This window comes from Armigeres subalbatus, chromosome 3, assembly GCF_024139115.2.
Source record: "Armigeres subalbatus isolate Guangzhou_Male chromosome 3, GZ_Asu_2, whole genome shotgun sequence".
NCBI classification, from domain to species: Eukaryota; Metazoa; Arthropoda; class Insecta; order Diptera; family Culicidae; genus Armigeres; species Armigeres subalbatus.
Genome location: NC_085141.1, coordinates 77419417 through 77436799, shown reverse-complemented (window position 1 = coordinate 77436799; position 17383 = coordinate 77419417). Strand labels below are relative to the sequence as shown.

Below are 17383 nucleotides of genomic sequence, written 5' to 3'. Positions count from 1 at the left end.
CCCAGATAAATGGAAAAACGCCAAAGTTGTTCCAATTTTAAAGCCGGACAAAAATCCAGCTGAGGCTTCTAGTTATCGCCCAATCAGTTTGCTTTCTTCAATAAGCAAACTGTTTGAAAAGATTATTTTAAATAGAATGATGGTTCATATTCATGACAATTCTATTTTTGCTGATGAGCAATTTGGTTTTCGCCATGGGCATTCAACCACTCATCAGTTATTAAGAGTTACGAACTTAATTCGGCTCAACAAATCTGAAGGATATTCGAAAGCATTTGACAGTGTTTGGCATGAAGGTTTGATTGTAAAATTGATGAATTTTAATTTTCCTCTGTACATTATTAAACTGATCCAAAATTATTTATCAGATCGCTCACTGCAGGTAAACTATCAGAATTCTAAATCTGATAGATTACCTGTAAGAGCTGGTGTTCCCCAAGGCAGCATACTGGGGCCCATTTTGTATAACATTTTTACTTCTGACTTACCTGATTTACCACCAGGGTGTCAAAAATCTTTGTTTGCAGATGACACAGGTCTCTCAGCCAAAGGGCGTAGCCTTCGTGTCATTTGTAGTAGATTGCAAAAAAGTTTGGATATTTTCTCCACTTACTTGCAAAAATGGAAAATTTCCCCGAATGCTTCCAAAACTCAGCTTATAATTTTTCCACATAAGCCGAGAGCTTCTCATTTGAAACCTTCTAGCAGACATATTGTCACTATGAATGGAATTCCAATTAATTGGTCTAGCGAAGCTAAATATTTAGGACTTCTGCTAGATCAAAAATTAACTTTTAAAAATCACATTGAAGGCCTTCAAGCCAAATGTAACAAATATATTAAGTGTCTATATCCACTTATAAACAGAAAATCAAAACTTTGTCTTAAGAACAAACTTTTGATTTACAAACAAATTTATAGACCTGCCATGTTGTATGCTGTGCCAATATGGACTAGTTGCTGCAATACCAGAAAGAAGGCACTTCAGAGGATTCAAAATAAAATTCTGAAAATGATTCTGAAGTTGCCTCCGTGGTATAGTACCAATGAACTTCATAGAATTTCTAATATTGAGACATTGCAACAAATGTCCAACAAAATAATTTCCAATTTTAGACAAAAATCGTTGCAATCTTCTATTGCAACGATTAACTCCTTGTACCCTTAGTATAAAATAGGTTAAGATTAGTTTAAGTTGAAAACATTGTAATTCCTACATGGTTCAATTCAACCAGAGGAAAAATTCTAACTGCCAGAGGCAATTGAAATGTATTAATAATAACTAAAATTATAACATAGCAAATAAGGATGATAGTGTTAAGAAAACACGGAACACCTAGTCTAAGAGATGAATGCATGTATTAGATAATTAGCAAATAAAATTAGTTAAAAAAAAAAAATCTTTCACTCACCACTTTTTTCTTTTGAACAAGCCTGGAAGATAAACGAAAATCGTGCCTACTTGATGAAATTCTTGATTCATTTAATCAATGTTATAACCTCTCCGTAACGCTGGGTAAGGTCAGGTAAGACCTATCATGGTCACATTTTGAGCTGCAGGAAAATCCTGACCCAACGAATACCTTCCCCAATATCCAACTCCGTGGTACTTATGAAGGTGTCGCTGAGCCGGGACCTCTCATTAAGTAAGTACTACATCAACACTTCCTTCCCCTACCAAGTTTCGGTGAAGATGGGCGTGGCCAGGAGAAGTAGTCCTCATACTTTTGTGATTTTTGTCCTAGATTAAAATCAAGGATCACAACCACCTTGATTTCTGATAGCAATCTGTATAGAGATTTCAAAAGAAAAATATCTCACAGGCACGTTTTGGCCTAAAACTTTTTATTAAAATGTATGTTTTGTTGGAATATCAGGACTCTAGTATTTGTTGTTCTTTGTGAGGGGGTCCCCTTCCTACTGCCAACAGGTTATGGTCGACGTTATCGCAGTGGGATCATGGATCGGCCGCATAAGTCGCGTGGCGCTGTGGGATCATGGATCAGCCACGTAAGTCTTGGGTAGCGCCGGACGAAATTCATCAGGAGGTTGGAACGTTCGGTAGGATGCTGGCTGGTCAGCAGGAGTCCAGGAGAAGCGTCGGAACATTCAGGAGCTGGTCAACAGAGGGTGCTGTGCAAACGTCGGATAAAGGCCATTTGTACGGGCAACGGATTGGGCCAGGAGGAATTGTTCGGCGAGGAGGAGCTCTGGACGGGAGGCTCGGTGTTAGAAGGAGCCAAGAAAGTTGCGAGGCGTGCACACTAAGGAGGAGTGTTGGAATATACTGGCAGAAGTATTTATCCGTCAGTAGCCTGCCGTGGTGTAGAGAGGGAACTCTAGTATTTGTTGTTCTTTGAGTTTCTTCTTACTACCAACATGTGTATCTATGAAAAATGTAGTAAAGTTTTAAGTAACTTGGCACAATAATTATTATTTTTTTCTTCAACGCATATGTTAAGGTTATCATGAAGATGTTTTTATTTAGTGAAAAATCCTTAGCGAAACGGAAGTTCAAATTTTATCAAAAGGTGGAAACACACATTTTTTTTTTGTAATTTCATTATAGATGTCTCAACCATTTTTTTTTTAAATTTAGTAATGATTCCAATTTAAAAAGGAAGCAATGTGCAGCAGAGTGAGTTCGAATCATGGACTTCGGGATCGAGAGGCCTGTATGCATACCACACAGCGAAGCTTGGGAATACGTTTCGGCAACTACGTATATAAAGCGCAGGGTTGTTGCGACTACTCGGTTCTCGCGATTTTTGCTGTTTTCGCGGATTTGATGTGGGTTTACATGACGGTTTTGAGGCTTCGCGCAGATTAAGTTTTGGGTGGAAATTTCCAAGCCATTATTAAATGCATTATACTCTTGAGCACTCGTTTAACAAGCATTATAAGGGTAAGAACTTCACTTGTTGTCATTTTTCATCGTTTCTGAATATCCATTTTTTGTCACGTCAATTTTGACATTAGTCCGAGATATTTCTTAGTATCTGATTGAATAACCCCTCTACGACGAACCACACAGCATGATATTGTCTTTTTTTAAAGCTTTATTAAGGTGTTTTTTTTTTATTCTAGGTTAAGTTCAACACCGCATGATAGTGTCGGCATAGCACCAAATTAGAATTTGGAAGTCGGGATTAGAGATGTCGAAAATTAATCGATTACTTCGATTGTATTATCGTTGTGTTAATGTTGTGTTAATTGATTAATTTTGAATCGATTACTTCTCAACGTTTAATCGATTCAATAATCGACAAGAATCGACAATAATCGATTAGTTACTTATCGATTAATCGGGATTTTACGACATCTTTAGTCGGGACTTAGGAACCGAACTTTCTTCCGAAGTTTTATCTGTCAAACTAATTGATGCGTTGTTTAGCGCATCTTTAGGCGAATCCAGCGCACTACTTCCGAAGTTGGGAAAGTTGTCTGTATCTGAAGAAAAATCCAACTTCGGTATAAAAAGCTTCCTAACTTTGTTTCTCTTGGAGAAACTTTCACTGTAATTTCTGTAGCAATGACCGCATAAATCTTTGTGTAAAATTCCGTAAAAATTCTTGCTTGATTTTGGGAAATAATTTTCGGAAGGTTTTTCTTATGAATTCACCAAACAATATTTACAGGAATTCTCAAAACGATTTCTACCGGAATTCATGAAAAAATCCGCTTGTATTTGAAGGAGATTTTTTTCAGGGATTCGCGGAGAAGTTTTCACAATAATTGACGTACAGTTCCCGCGAAAATTGCTGAAAGACAGCAGGAATGTTTGCAAAATTTATGGTATGAAAGAATTTCGGGAAGTTTTTGTGCTGACATGCGCCATCGGATTTCTGTTGGAATTTACTTTTTAACTCCTGGAGAAAGATTTCTCAAGAATTAAAGTACTTTCCGCCCAATTTCAGAAAAAAATCTTAGAAATTTCCACAAGATTTTCCATAGAAAATCAACTTCCGCTGAAATTTCTGAAAAAAATTTCAGAATTTTCCAAAGCAATTTCTGCATCAATTTCATGATTTTGGATCTTATTTTACGAAACTTGAAACTTAGGAAACTTAGGTATGGTAAAATTCATGTTATATATGAGTTCTGGTTAATGTAAAATCGGTTCACAGGCAACCGAGAGAAGGTTCTCGAAAAAACAAATGGGAAAAGGACTCTGTATGTATTTGAATTGAAATCGTATTTTAAAAACATCATAATTTTGATTTCTTTACGTTTTTTTAAACAATTTATCCTAAAAAATATTCATAAGCTTTGTGATTCCAAATAATTCTCTGTCTAGTAATTGATTAGATCATATTAAAACGAATGTTCACACTTCTAACTACGTAAAAATTAGCGAAAGCACAGTCCAAAACATCGTTCTTTCACTCTTTCACACTATCTTGCAGCTGTATCATCTATATATGGTGAAACTTTTGGGAATATATTTAGTGAGACAATATTTTTTAACGGTAGTAAAAGACAGCGCAAAATTAGTTATATATGATTCTGCCTTTTTCATACACAAACTGCAGTTTCACGAAAAACTTCGAGTTCATGTTAAACTTTATTACCACAATGCTGTAGAACTTGCTTCAAAATCGTTGTTGAAATTATAAACATGGTTTATGGTAACAACTTGTAACTCATTACCTGCTCCCGTGACGTTGGGTAAATACCATTACGTGGTGTGTTACGGAACAAGTTTTACCATGGTCATATTGCTAGCCTCTGAATGTTCCAACGAATACCTTCCTCAATATCCAACTTCGTAGTATTTATGATGGTTTCGCCAAGTCGGTTGCCCCCTGCTAAGATCCATCCTCTCCCTAGTTACGGTGAAGATGGGCACAGCGAGCAGTAGAAACAATGCGAATGCAATTCAGCTCACCACCTGGTTAATACTTCATACAAAAGTCACTATTTGGTCACTTTTTCTGCTTCTGAAAGTCACTATTTGATCACTATTTTCGTCATCGTCCATTACCAGTCCTGGCCATCGGGTTTGTGACTCAATTCAGTATATTAGCTCAGAAATATCCATGGCGCATAGTAGCTGACTGGCGCATTTTAAACGTAGCTCCCCAACTTGGGTTCTTATAGCCTCCCGCTCAGAAACTTCAATTCCAAACGCTACGTTGTGTCGGCCTTGGAACGAATTAACACAAAGAAGATTTGTGGTTGTGTGGTAGTGAAAAAGCACTTGCCGTTTACTATATAAGTAAAAATTCAATGACTTTTAAACTATCGAATTAGGCCTGATACTAATAATCGAATAAACAATAATCGAAGCAGCCGTTGCACTTGGATGTCAGTCAAAAGAGCTGCACGTCGAAGGCAACACGTTTTCCTGGAGACTTCCGCTTGAATATTAACGGAACAAACAAACATTGAGAACCAACCCCGATTTCAATTTTGGTAGTATGCTAACAGGAAGTTTGTTGCTACAGGCGTGGAGCGTCTGTACTTCATGTCAGAAACAGCTCAACAGGGTTTGTTTTCGTTATTTGGAGCGACTGATAATCATTGATGTGCCAACAAGGGACTCTCTCTGCGCAAAACTGTACACACTATGCTTCGTCGGATATCTAGGCGGAATGTTACTCGGAAATTAAGGAGTATGTGTTGGGCTCTGCAAACCAGCTTTGTATAAAACCAAATAACAAATAATCAATGAGACAATATAAATAGATAATATCGAAACAATCGACAAAGACCTATGAACCCATGGTAGAATGGGGAGAGACTAGAATTTGGAAACACAGTATGTGCAACTGGGAGTCTAGCGTTACAGGAGAAGTGGTGAGAGGGGTCAATGTAAGGGGTCGTTCAATAATGATGCCACAGGTTTTAGGGGGGGAGGGGGTCTAAGATTTTGTGACAGTACATATGCTGGGTATACAAAAAAAAGCGTGACAGAGGGGGGAGGAGGGGGTCTAGAAATCTCAAAAAGTAGTGGTCGTCATAGTTGAATCGTCCCTAATTGAAGATAGCTACTAGAGCTGCCATACAACACACGAGCTTCACGACAGCCCATATCCTGGGACGGGACTTGCAAAGAGGAAAAAATGTAACTTCATCTGCAACCAGCAAGCGCTGTCACGAATTGTCAGATGCAACCAGCACCTTTTTGTGTGAAAGTATTGGTATCTCTCGAAAAGTATTCCGAATGATTTTATTCTACGAGTACTTTTTCACTTTGAAAAGTATTCTACAATAGCCGGACAGATTATTATTGAACAGTTATAAATACATGTTTTATTTCCGATAGGAAAATCTTTATAAAAATAAGTTTACAAATTCGTAAATTGCAAACACGTTTATTGTGCTCAGAAGATTCTACCCGGGTTTTAGGTGAAACACTCAAGGAAACGGTTGAGAATTGATGATCAACTGTGATGAAAAGAAGAACAAGTGTCAAAACAAGGAAAAAGAAAGCCGTCTTTGCAGGTCTCGTCTCAGCCCATATCTAGAACTACTGATGATAATACGGACGCATTCTTATCACCGCTTGATTATGAGCGCGACCGCTGTCCAAGCCATGACGTTCAAATCATGAGAGATTTGGACGCATGAATTTAAACACTGCGAGTAAATGCTTTTACCAGCTCTAAGAGTAAGGCCATTCCCAAGTAACATTTTAAGTTCTATTTCCCTCTTGGAATGGTTTTCAAGATCAAATCATAAGAACTAACAATAAAACTCATAACTACACGCCAACCTTCTGATGACCACTATAAGAGTAAAATATGACCAGGTGGCCCTCTCTAGATAACCACTATAAACCTCTTATAAGAGTATTTGAAAAACCCTTTTGAACCACCTGAAAAAAAGGGAATTTGGCTGCGGCAGCTGTCAAAAATGTTGCTTTAAAAAGGGAAAAAAATATTGCAGGAAATAATAACAAAATGGACTGATGATGAAATTCATGAAGAGGATGTCAACAAAATAAAAATTATCAGGTTTGTTTTTCAATATACTTTCTTTGAAATAAGCTGCGCTTTCGATTTTATGGTGAAATCTAGGAAAAAAATAAGATTGTTTACCACGCGCCGGCAAAATAATGTAGTTTAGCGCTTTAAGCTGAAAACAACTAAAACATCAACATCGTAAATATCCCCCTAATATGTTGATGTTTCTCCTAATTCCAATCATTTAGCAGGAAAAGTGTTCTCCGCTATGAAAATATAATTTATTCATGGATTTCAGCGATAAATTTAACCGACATGAAAATACTTCTTCTATTTCCAATATGGCCATCATGAATTCCTTACAGAAAAGTGTTTTTTCTTATGTTAAACCGTTATAAACTCTTTGCAATGCAAATATTCTTATGGGGGTTATTCATATGACCACATTACGACTAAAATTGTGGCTTCGATCGAGTTTTGAAAATATGGCTTATTAAGCTCTTGAGCACAGCCGTAGAGTTGCTGATAAGATCAATCGGCATTTGACGTTTGAAGCTTTTCCAGTAGATCTATGAGTGGTTTATTGATAATAATAAGAGCGCCAATAAAACTGAAAACTAGTCATGGCGGTTGCTGTCATAAAACCACTATAAGAATTAAATAAATCCAACAAGCATGGAAATTGTTACTTGGGTTCCTACTTCCAGCACAATCTTGCGTATAGGTTCACCTGCACCACTGCAGACAGTTAAACCATAGATATAATAATCAAGATGTTGGGGTCAGAACAAATTAGTACTCATTTTATGGTTCCATGTACTAAGATGTCGGTACCCAATGAAACAAAGCTACGCTTCAACATAAATTTGATTCGTTCTAATTTTCTACTGTTGCCAAGGAAATCATCTTGGCTGTTTATTTATTATTTTCAGACAGTTTGCAAATTTTTCAGGAACACGATAATTTTATTTTTTCCTTGCTAAAAGATTTTTTTGCAATTCCTGATCATAATACCTGGTTTACAGTTGTCATTTGAGTGATAAAACGGCCTACTTTTCCATACCAACAGAATGGGTGCTTTAATGACCATTATGCAACTCAAATGGGTTGCATAATGTTCATTATAGCACTCATTTGGGTGCTATAATGAAAAACCTACAGTGGGACAGTAGTTTCTTGACTACATTTAGCTGAATTAGTTTGGGTGAGTGTTCAAATAGTGTACTCTAAGCGTCTCGTAATAAATGAAATGGTTTGTTGGACATAACATCACAATTTTCCAAAGGCAATTGCATTCTTCGCTTCATAGCTTTTCAAGCTATGCAATTTGGCACGATAAGATGGAATCTTATTGTTCTCTGCCGCAACATAATTTATTGGCATGAATGATCATGTGGAGTAAATTCGATTGTACAATTTTGGTATAGATTTATCATATTAAAACCCATTTTTCGTCATTGCAAAAAATAGCGTGTGCAACTCGTTGCAAAACTCGATTTTTTCAGCACTCGTAGTTTTTATCCAACTCGGCAAGCCTCGTTGGATAAACGTACAACTCGTGCTGAAAAAATCATCTTTTTGCAACTAGTTGCACAAACTACTATTATTTGTTTTCAGGTTCAGCAGAATTTTCCTTGAAAGCTCAGATGAAAATCCTATCGGAATCATGAAGCTTTTTTTGGAAGATTTTTTTGTGTGAATTTTTACTGAACTGTGTTTTATGTGCTGCTGGCGGCCCGATGACGTTCAACTGTTTCAAGGATCGTATGGCCACGCAAGTCATCGGGAGCAGAATTGTGTAGCCCTGATTACTTCATACTTAACAACCAATCCGTGCCAATTGGGGTGTGTGTTTTTATACGAGAGATTCCAAAATTCATTTACCTCCAATATTAAGTAACAGGCCAAGAGTAGGGGACATTGTGTGACGCTCCAACCATGCCTAAAAAGGATCATTATTAAATCCAAGTTGTTATATTTACTTACCTTATCACAATCCTTTTGGAGCAGTTGGCAATTATTCGCCAAGTCGGAAAAAAGATAATAAAAATATTGCATCGAATCATTTTAAATCTTTCGAATGATTCAAAAGGTTTTCCTCCTTGCTACAGCTTTCATTTTTGTAGTTTGTTATTAATTGAAGAAAAATCAACATACGCAAATGTTGCTATGACAGCAGTGCTAAAATTTGTTCTAAAGGGCATCAATAGATTACGTACTGAAGCGCCGCTTTCATTGCTGGGTACCGAAGACCGTTCATAGCTTACGAAACTGGAACCACAAAAAATCTCCAGTTTCATATTGATTGTTGGTTAAACTGCGCCCAGCACTATTCAATCATCAGGGAAGTCAGAGCAGTGGAAGCAGCCGGTTGTTGCTACTGTGTACGCACAACATCTTGAGGCAGCGTTGCAGGAAGAGAGGAAAATTTTCGTTCTTGAGGACTGCTGGAGAAGCCAACGGAGCAGAGAAGAAGGACGCGTCGCTGTCGCACCTGAATGGCGTTGAGAGCATAGCCAGTGAAGAATAGCTAGTTCCAACCCAATTCATTTGGTTCCCTGGTAATACTGGTAATCTTCTTATTGGCATTACATCCCCACACTGGGACAGAGCCGCCTCGCAGCTTAGTGTTCATTAAGCACTTCCACACTCGTTAACTGCGAGGTTTCTAAGCCAGGTTACCATTTTTGCATTCGTATATCATTAGGCTAACACGATGATACTTTTATGCCCAGGGAAGTCGAGACAATTTCCAATCCGAAAATTGTCTAAGACCGGCACCGGGAATCGAACCCAGCCACCCTCAGCATGGTCTTGCTTTGTAGCCGCGCGTCTTACCGCACGGCTAAGGAGGGCACACATACTGGTAATATCTAATCTACCACTGATTAGTAACAACGAACTGTATGATTAAGATACTCGTGATATGTGTTTAATCAATTCCTACTTGGAAGTTTGAAGATTATCTGTCAGATTTATCTATGAATCTACTCAAGGTAGGTCTATTTTTGCAAGTACTAAACGAAAGCAATTTGTGTATAAAAAATAGCAGGCAGCTATTTCCGCCAGGCTATTATGCTTCGCCATACCCCTCTTAAATCGCAATGGCATCTTTTAGTTAACTTTCAACTAGCTGCATCGTAAATTGTCGGGTGAGCACATATACGATTACGGAGGAGTTTTGGCCAAATAATGTCGTATTCTCGGTTCTTGATCCTGTGACGGGAATTCAATACAATACAAGAACTGTCATAGTGTCTTCAATAATAGGAAATTTGGTGATAAGATTTAGAAAATAAAATTGGGAAGTTGTAGTACTGTCTTACTCTACATTAGAATTCCTGTACAAATAGATATATTTTTATAATTGATATCGCTTATTCAAGTCCACAGTTTGAATCTCCGGGTCCGTATAACCCCACCCACCCCCAACATGTTGTTGTTCCGTTGGATGCCGTTTTCCTTCTGTTCTGAGTTGAATCATTTCGCTGGGGTCGTATTGGTGAGCTCAGCTCACATCTGGCAGCTGCTGTTGATGTTGGTTCGCTAGGTAGGTATCTGACAGCGTTTGAGAGAAAGAGTGTTTCGTACAGCGAACGCCACGCAGCCCCAATCACCCCAACTCCGCCGGGCTTCGTCGCCGCGTGTTGTTCGCGCGGAGGGTGCTTCAGAACGGAGCAGGGAAACCAGCTGAGATCGCGAGAGAACATGAACCAGCAGCCAAGAAGCAGCATTGCACCACCATCGACCAGCAGACAGACCAACCAAGTCAAACAGTCTGAGAGCAGTCGGCCAAACGGTTAGATCGTAAAACTGGCCCCGTCGTTGGCCTTATCGGTTTTTGAGCTCATCATCATCTTGGATGGTTCTTTCTTTTTTATTCGGGTGCACCGACGATATCCGGCCTCCTGCTTCTCTGCCCATCCGTACTGTGTGTAGTGGGTAGCTGGCCGTCGTACTTGTGCGAAAATGTCAGAAATCAACCATTTGCGGATTTGATGGTGTTAATTCGGTGGAACCATTTTTTCATTCGTGGTGGATTTTCGGGTGGAATTATCCGATGGCAATATTCGAATATATTAGACAGACTCATCAAATATTCACTGTTGCTACGCGGTTCACAACTTTTTAAACCCCCGCAGTTTTCTTCGATTGATTTCATTGTGATGCGACAGAGCTTTTTCTTGTGAAACCGTAGTCTGCAGCTGCATTTCAGACGAATGAAAGAAGAACGTCAAGTGCTGCACCGATATTTCGCAGCGCTTCATTTGCTGAACAGCCGATGACCTTCCGTTAAATTTCCAGGCGTTGGAAGATCGTCCTTGAATTAACATTACGCACGGAATTGGTCTTAGGTGGATTTGAAGATTGAACAAGATTGAATTCCGTGATTAGGAGGGTCAAGAATATTTGTAATATTGGTTATAAATAGAAGAAAACCAAATTTCAGTGTTAAAAGCCAATCGATTTAGGTCGTTACTTAGCGTTCCCAGTGAATTTTTTTGTTATAGGAATGCAAATTATGAATTAGTGCTTTTTTCTCCTCAACCGTAGATGAATCCAAAGGAAATCGTCATAGAAATCGATCACGGTCTAGAGTTCTCTGGGGCGTCTGGTTTTCGTTTCGGTTTGTAGATGTGTGTGCCCCCTAGCTGACGTGAATGTTATAGAAAATCGGTGAGAGAGTCCCACCAGCAAGGACTTACGCCAACCTACATAGATGGGGTGGAAAACTGCGTCCTTAGGAAGTTGTTTCGTGAATAGAATTCAACGAGAGTGAGAGTGGAGAGCGATACACAAGTGCGTTTGTCGTACTTTGCCCTGGAGAAAGAGCGAAAGTTTCGAAACATAAACACAACGGCAACACAAGCAAACAAGCTCAACATAAATATAAACATAAACATTTGGAGCGAGCGCCTCGAGTGCACGTGTACCCGACTGGACAGCCAACGGTGGATTTGTTGGCATAGGATCCGGCCGAGTCGTGGCAAAAGTATTATCATCATCATCATCATCACCGATAGCATCACTGTCAAGTCGGATAAGTATGTAAGTAGCTCGGTTGAAAATTATGTGCTCGGCTTTCCTCCAGCTATCAATTCTCCTCAAGCGATTAGCATATACAAATTCGTATGACAACTTAGGTAAATTGGGCGAACAAAACATGACATTTGTGGCACATGTTTCAAACAGCGTGAGTGAAACTTCCAATTGAAAGGAATAGAAAATACTTATGATAAACCCATGAGTGTGATTTTGTGTTGAAAGTTTAAGATGTGGCCTAACTTTGTGTAAGTTAGAAAGCGAAGTAGCGTTGTAATTGAAATTTATGTAGAAATTTATATCATAGTCGCCTCTCTACATCTCGACATTAAGGCCACTAGGCCATCTTTGGACAATAACAAATACATCAAAAACAAAAGATGACATTTGGTTTGTTATCGTTTTTATAGTAACGAGCTATGTTCGATCTAGTACCCATTTAAATTTTTCTTCCATTCCTCGATTTCTCCTAGATGGTCCCTCTTAAGGACACTCCTTACGGAATCCAAGTTTCAAAGTGCTCGCGTTTTCTGCGGCACACCACTCGATACGGAAGCAACGCATAACTGCCATTTTTATCATTTCACGCATGCTGCGACGCAGCAAAGCTAAATCAACAAAAATGACAGTTGTGCGCCGCCTCCGTATCGAGTGATGTGCCCCCGAAAACGCGAGCACTTTGTCACTTGGATTCCGCAAGGAGTGTCCTTAAGAGGGACCATCTAGGAGAAATCGAGGAATGGAAGAAAAATTTAAATGGGTACTAGATCGAACATAGCTCGTTACTATAAAAACAATAACAAACCAAATGTCATCTTTTGTTTTTGATGTATTTGTTATTGTCCAAAGATGGCCTAGTGGCCTAGTAATTTGAAAATATTGCAACAAATTTACAACTTTCCTGATCGTTTTCTGCAGTACAAATAGCACGTGCTATCAAAGCATTCATCGCCAGAATACACCACATGGCGGCAAAGATCATCAAAAATAAAAAATATCAAATTAGCTTTTTTCTGGAGCTATGTTTTTCTTAGACGACAATCTGGCGTAGACCTGTGCGCCGGTCATATCATCGGCGGTGGCAGCGTGGTGGTCACTTTTGCCCCGGCGGCGTCACGGTGGCGCGCCGTTCACTTCTATCGGCGGTGGCGTGAACCGGCGTAGATAAAACAATCAATAGCTGAAAAAATCAATTTTAACGCGGATTTTTGCGTACACGCGGTTTTAATTCACACGATACGAATCACCCGTATAAAAATCGACTTCAGATGATTAAATTTACAATTTGTCGATTACCAAAAAGCACATTCAAAATAGTTTTTTTTTTCAAAAGTTGTTCCTAATTCAGTATTTTGATACACTCCATTTGATTTACTTCTCAATATACAGTGACCCGCATCGAAAAAAAAATCCACCTCTTCCTTTATCCTGTTCATTGTGTGGTTTCATGAAAATGCGCATATAATAAATGGGTCAAACCTGGGAGCTGCGGACTCGATCGAATCCAATTTTCAAGATATTTTGCTTGAAACTCGCAAATTTCCTCTCAGTGTTCACGTTACGATTTTCTCACATGTTATTATCATTATGTTTATCTTTAAAAAAATAATTACAAAGATTTCGTCAATTTACCGCATCGTATAAATTAACGTATCAAATGTTAAATTAATTCATACCCTCCACTTATGTTGAATCCGTAGATATATTCAAAATGGCGCCGTAAAATTGAAATTTGTTAAAAATGAGCCATATTTAGTATGAGTTGATTTATACGTGTAATCTCTCGTCTGCGCTTAGAATGCACAAAACCTCTCTCGATGCGATGGATACTTTTTGACAGCTTACTTTGGAGATTCTTTGACACTCGTTTTGATTCTATCCGCAGCTCCCAGGGTGAAACCCCTTATTCAACAGGTTATCTTAGTATTATTCTAATATCATGTACTAAATCCAAATATTCGAGATGCTATAGATAAATATTCAGATGCTATAGATGAATATGTACGAATGGCTGAATCGACAGCTTGAAAGTGTCTGCTTGAATTCTGCTGCACAGAGGAGAAAGTTTTCGGTAATGAATATCTGCGATCTCCAACTCAGGAGGACATTTCGCGTTTGCTGAGAGTAGGTGAAGAACGGGGATTTCCCGGCATGCTCGGATCGTTGGACTGTTGCCACTGGCAGTGGAAAAACTGCCCTAGCGCCTGGGCTGGGCAGTAGACTGGCCCAGGAAACAAAAAGTTGTCTAATTCCACGGGGCACCCCCCAGGATTGTGTCTTTGGGTGAGAAAATCAATCTCTGAAAATTTCAGCTCAATCGCTTGTTGCATAAGCTGGCGCATTAATTTTGAAGTTTGTATGGGGATTTCAGCCAAAATGTATAGGAAAATATACCTCCGCCACTCATTCGATCTGGAAATTGGTTTTGATTGCTCAATTGACCTCAGAATTGCAAAAACGGCAGTTCGTATGCTACAGAACAATTTCACAGAACATTGTATGATGATTAAATGAACTTTTATATAGGTTTCGGCTGATGCGATTCGATAAAAAAAACCCAAAAATACACAAATCAGCTCCTAATAAATCAGCCGAAAATTATATAAAAGTTCATTTAATCATCATACAATGTTCTGTGAAATTGTTCTGTAGCATACCAACTGCCGTTTTTGCAATTCTGGGGTCAATCGAGCAATCAGAACCAGTTTCCAGATCGAATGAGTGACGGAGGTGTATTTTCCTATACATTTTGGCTGAAATCCCCATACAAACTTCAAATCAAATGCGCCAGCTTATGCAACAAGCGATTGAACTGAAATTTTCAGAGATTGATTTTCTCACCCAAAGACACAATTCTGGGGGGTGCCCCTTGCAATTCGACAACATTTTTTTCTCCCCATAGTAATCTGGGCCAGTCTACGGGCAGTATAAGGGAAAGGAGAAGAAGCCCACAATTATCTTAGAGGCCGTTGCGTCGTATGATTTGTGGATATGGCACGCGTTTTTCGGTATGCCTGGATCGAACAACGATATAACGTGATGGATAGGTCTCCATTGTTCTCCAATTATTACAATGGAAAAACTCCTCCAGTTCAATTCGAAGTCAATGGTCGTACCTATAATACTGGGTATTACTTAACAGACGGAATATATCCTCCACTCGCAACGCTGGTTCAAACAATATCGTCACCAGTGGGTTTGAAGCGCAAGGTATGTAGTCACCACTTAAAAGACCCCACGAAATACAGCGGAGCGGCGACAGAAACGGCAGGATTGACAGTTAACCCATATATTGTATGTCAAATTTTCCGTTTCAGTCGCTGTTCCGTCGAATTGCGTTTGAGGCTTTAGTTTTGGCACCCACAAACAGACATAACACTCGTCAAATGTCCATCGTTCACTGATTTACTGATCAATTCAAATAATCATTAGTTGGCCAATCGAACACTCGTGGCGCGCACATCGTTTTTGCTCGAGTTTGACGTTTGTTCACTACCGCCATCTGGTTCCTGATTTGCCCAACAGACTGAAATCAACAGATGTCGTTAGAGTTTGAACGACGATGAATTTGATGAGTTAATGTTCAATGTGTTATGTCTGTTTGTCTGTGGTATTGGTTTTAGAAAAAAAAAACTGATTAATCCACCTAGCGCGGTAATGCTACGTTTAGATAAGACAAGTGAATTGAGCAAGTCGCTTGAATCGAACGCGAATTGAACGTGTAAACACCTTAATTCAATCCACTTGAACGAAAAGAAAGTTGAACATGTTCAACTTTTGGCAAGTCAATTGAATTCAACTGAGTTGTTCAATTCACTTGCCCTGTCAAAACGTAGCATAATGGTGCATTTCTCGTGCATTATAAAAAAATAGTATTTTGGCCATTATTTTTGAGCCCATAGTCTGATCTAGACAATTTTCGATAGGAAACAATGGGAGAATATTTTGCGTCGATTGAAACTTGTTGCAAGCAAATCGATTAAGGATAAGTGTCCAAAAAATGAGTGACACTTTTGCTTAATTTTGTAGGGTGGGTACTAGGGTGGCTCAAAAAACACTTTTTCAAATTTTTTGATGGGCCGCCCTCTTATTCGGTTCTATTTGATGCCCTGATGCTCTGGACCAAATTTCAGCCAAATCGGTCAATGTTTGGGCGGTGCTAAACTTGTTGGAAGTTTATATGGAAAAATGTATGTAGAAACATCCAAAAACAGTGATTTGCAGTTGGACGGCACAATTTACCATCAAGAACTACGATACTCATTCAGTTCTTGTAGAATTAAATACCGAATGTTATGCTGAAAACCGCGAGAAGATTAGAGTTTATTAGGCAAAGATATTAGCATTTTACTGAAGGGTTGTAGGGGTGAATTTATTTCTTTTCAAGGGTAAAAGAAACGAAATTTGCTCAAACCCCACTTCAGAGAAATGCTAATAACTTAGCCGGGCAAACTCTAATCTTCTCGCGGTTTTCTGCAGAACATTCTGTATTAAATTCTTGAAGAGCTGAATGAGTATCATAGTTCTTCATCGTAAGTTGTGCCGTCCAACTTCAATTCACTGTTTTTGAATTTTTCTGCATACATTTTTCCACATAAACTTCCAACAAGTTTAGCACCGCCCAAACATTGACCGATTTGGCTGAAATTTGGTCCAGAGCATCAGGGCACCAAATAGAACCGAATAAGAGGGCGGCCCATCAAAAAAATTGTAAAAAGTTTTTCCCATACTAATTTGATCCACCCTAGTGGGTACACACACACACACATCACCTCAATTCATAGAACTGAGTCGATTGGTATTTAACACTATGGGTATCCGGGCCTTTTATAAAAAAATGATTTTGGAATGAATATATTCCCTTAGTGTATATGAGAAAGGTAAAACAAATGCTATACGTCGTCGCACTACTTTTCGTAGTTTTATTTTACAGCGCTGCTTTTACTTAATAACTAGATCTAAGAGTATTTTTCATTCACAGTATTTTGCAGATAAGCAAGAATCGGCCAGAAAGGATGTCGAAAGGGCGTTTGGAGCGTTAATGGGACGATTCGCTATACTTAAAAATCCGGCTCGGCTATGGAATAAGAATGATTTGAAATCCATTATGCGTGCTTGTATAATACTTCACAATATGATTATCGAAGATGAATCATATAATAATTCGACATGTGACATCTTTGAAGAAGCAGATCATTTCCTTCAAGCAGAAATGTTACCAATGGATTCAGAAGCAGATAACTTCACAACGTTCCTCAATCGATACAAGAAAGTTCACAACAAGCAGCTTCATTATCAACTCCAGAACGACCTTGTCGAGCATCTATGGAATATGAAGGGAAACGAAGATTAGTTTTCCAACAGATAATTTAATCAGGTTTTTCTCTACTTATATCTATATAGAAATATATAAAGTTTTTAACACCAGTGTT

The 17383-nt window shown here is 38.7% G+C and overlaps 1 protein-coding gene and 1 pseudogene across 4 annotated transcripts in view; both read left to right on the top strand.

Annotated features, from left to right (window-relative positions):
• Positions 1–17383, top strand: part of LOC134224359 (ATP-binding cassette sub-family G member 1) — a 204972-nt gene that overhangs the window by 58320 nt on the left and 129269 nt on the right. Inside the window, exons 1-2 of one of the 4 annotated variants that reach the window (XM_062703689.1) lie at positions 10691–10773; positions 11463–11957. The exons of 1 other annotated variant lie outside the window; for it this stretch is intronic. The gene's annotated coding sequence lies outside the window, so the exon portion shown is untranslated. Of the gene's footprint in view, positions 1–10690; positions 11958–17383 lie in introns of those variants that run through there. 2 more of the 4 variants (XM_062703688.1, XM_062703686.1) reach the window with 2 other exon arrangements.
• LOC134221750 (uncharacterized) lies at positions 1998–17378 on the top strand (annotated as a pseudogene).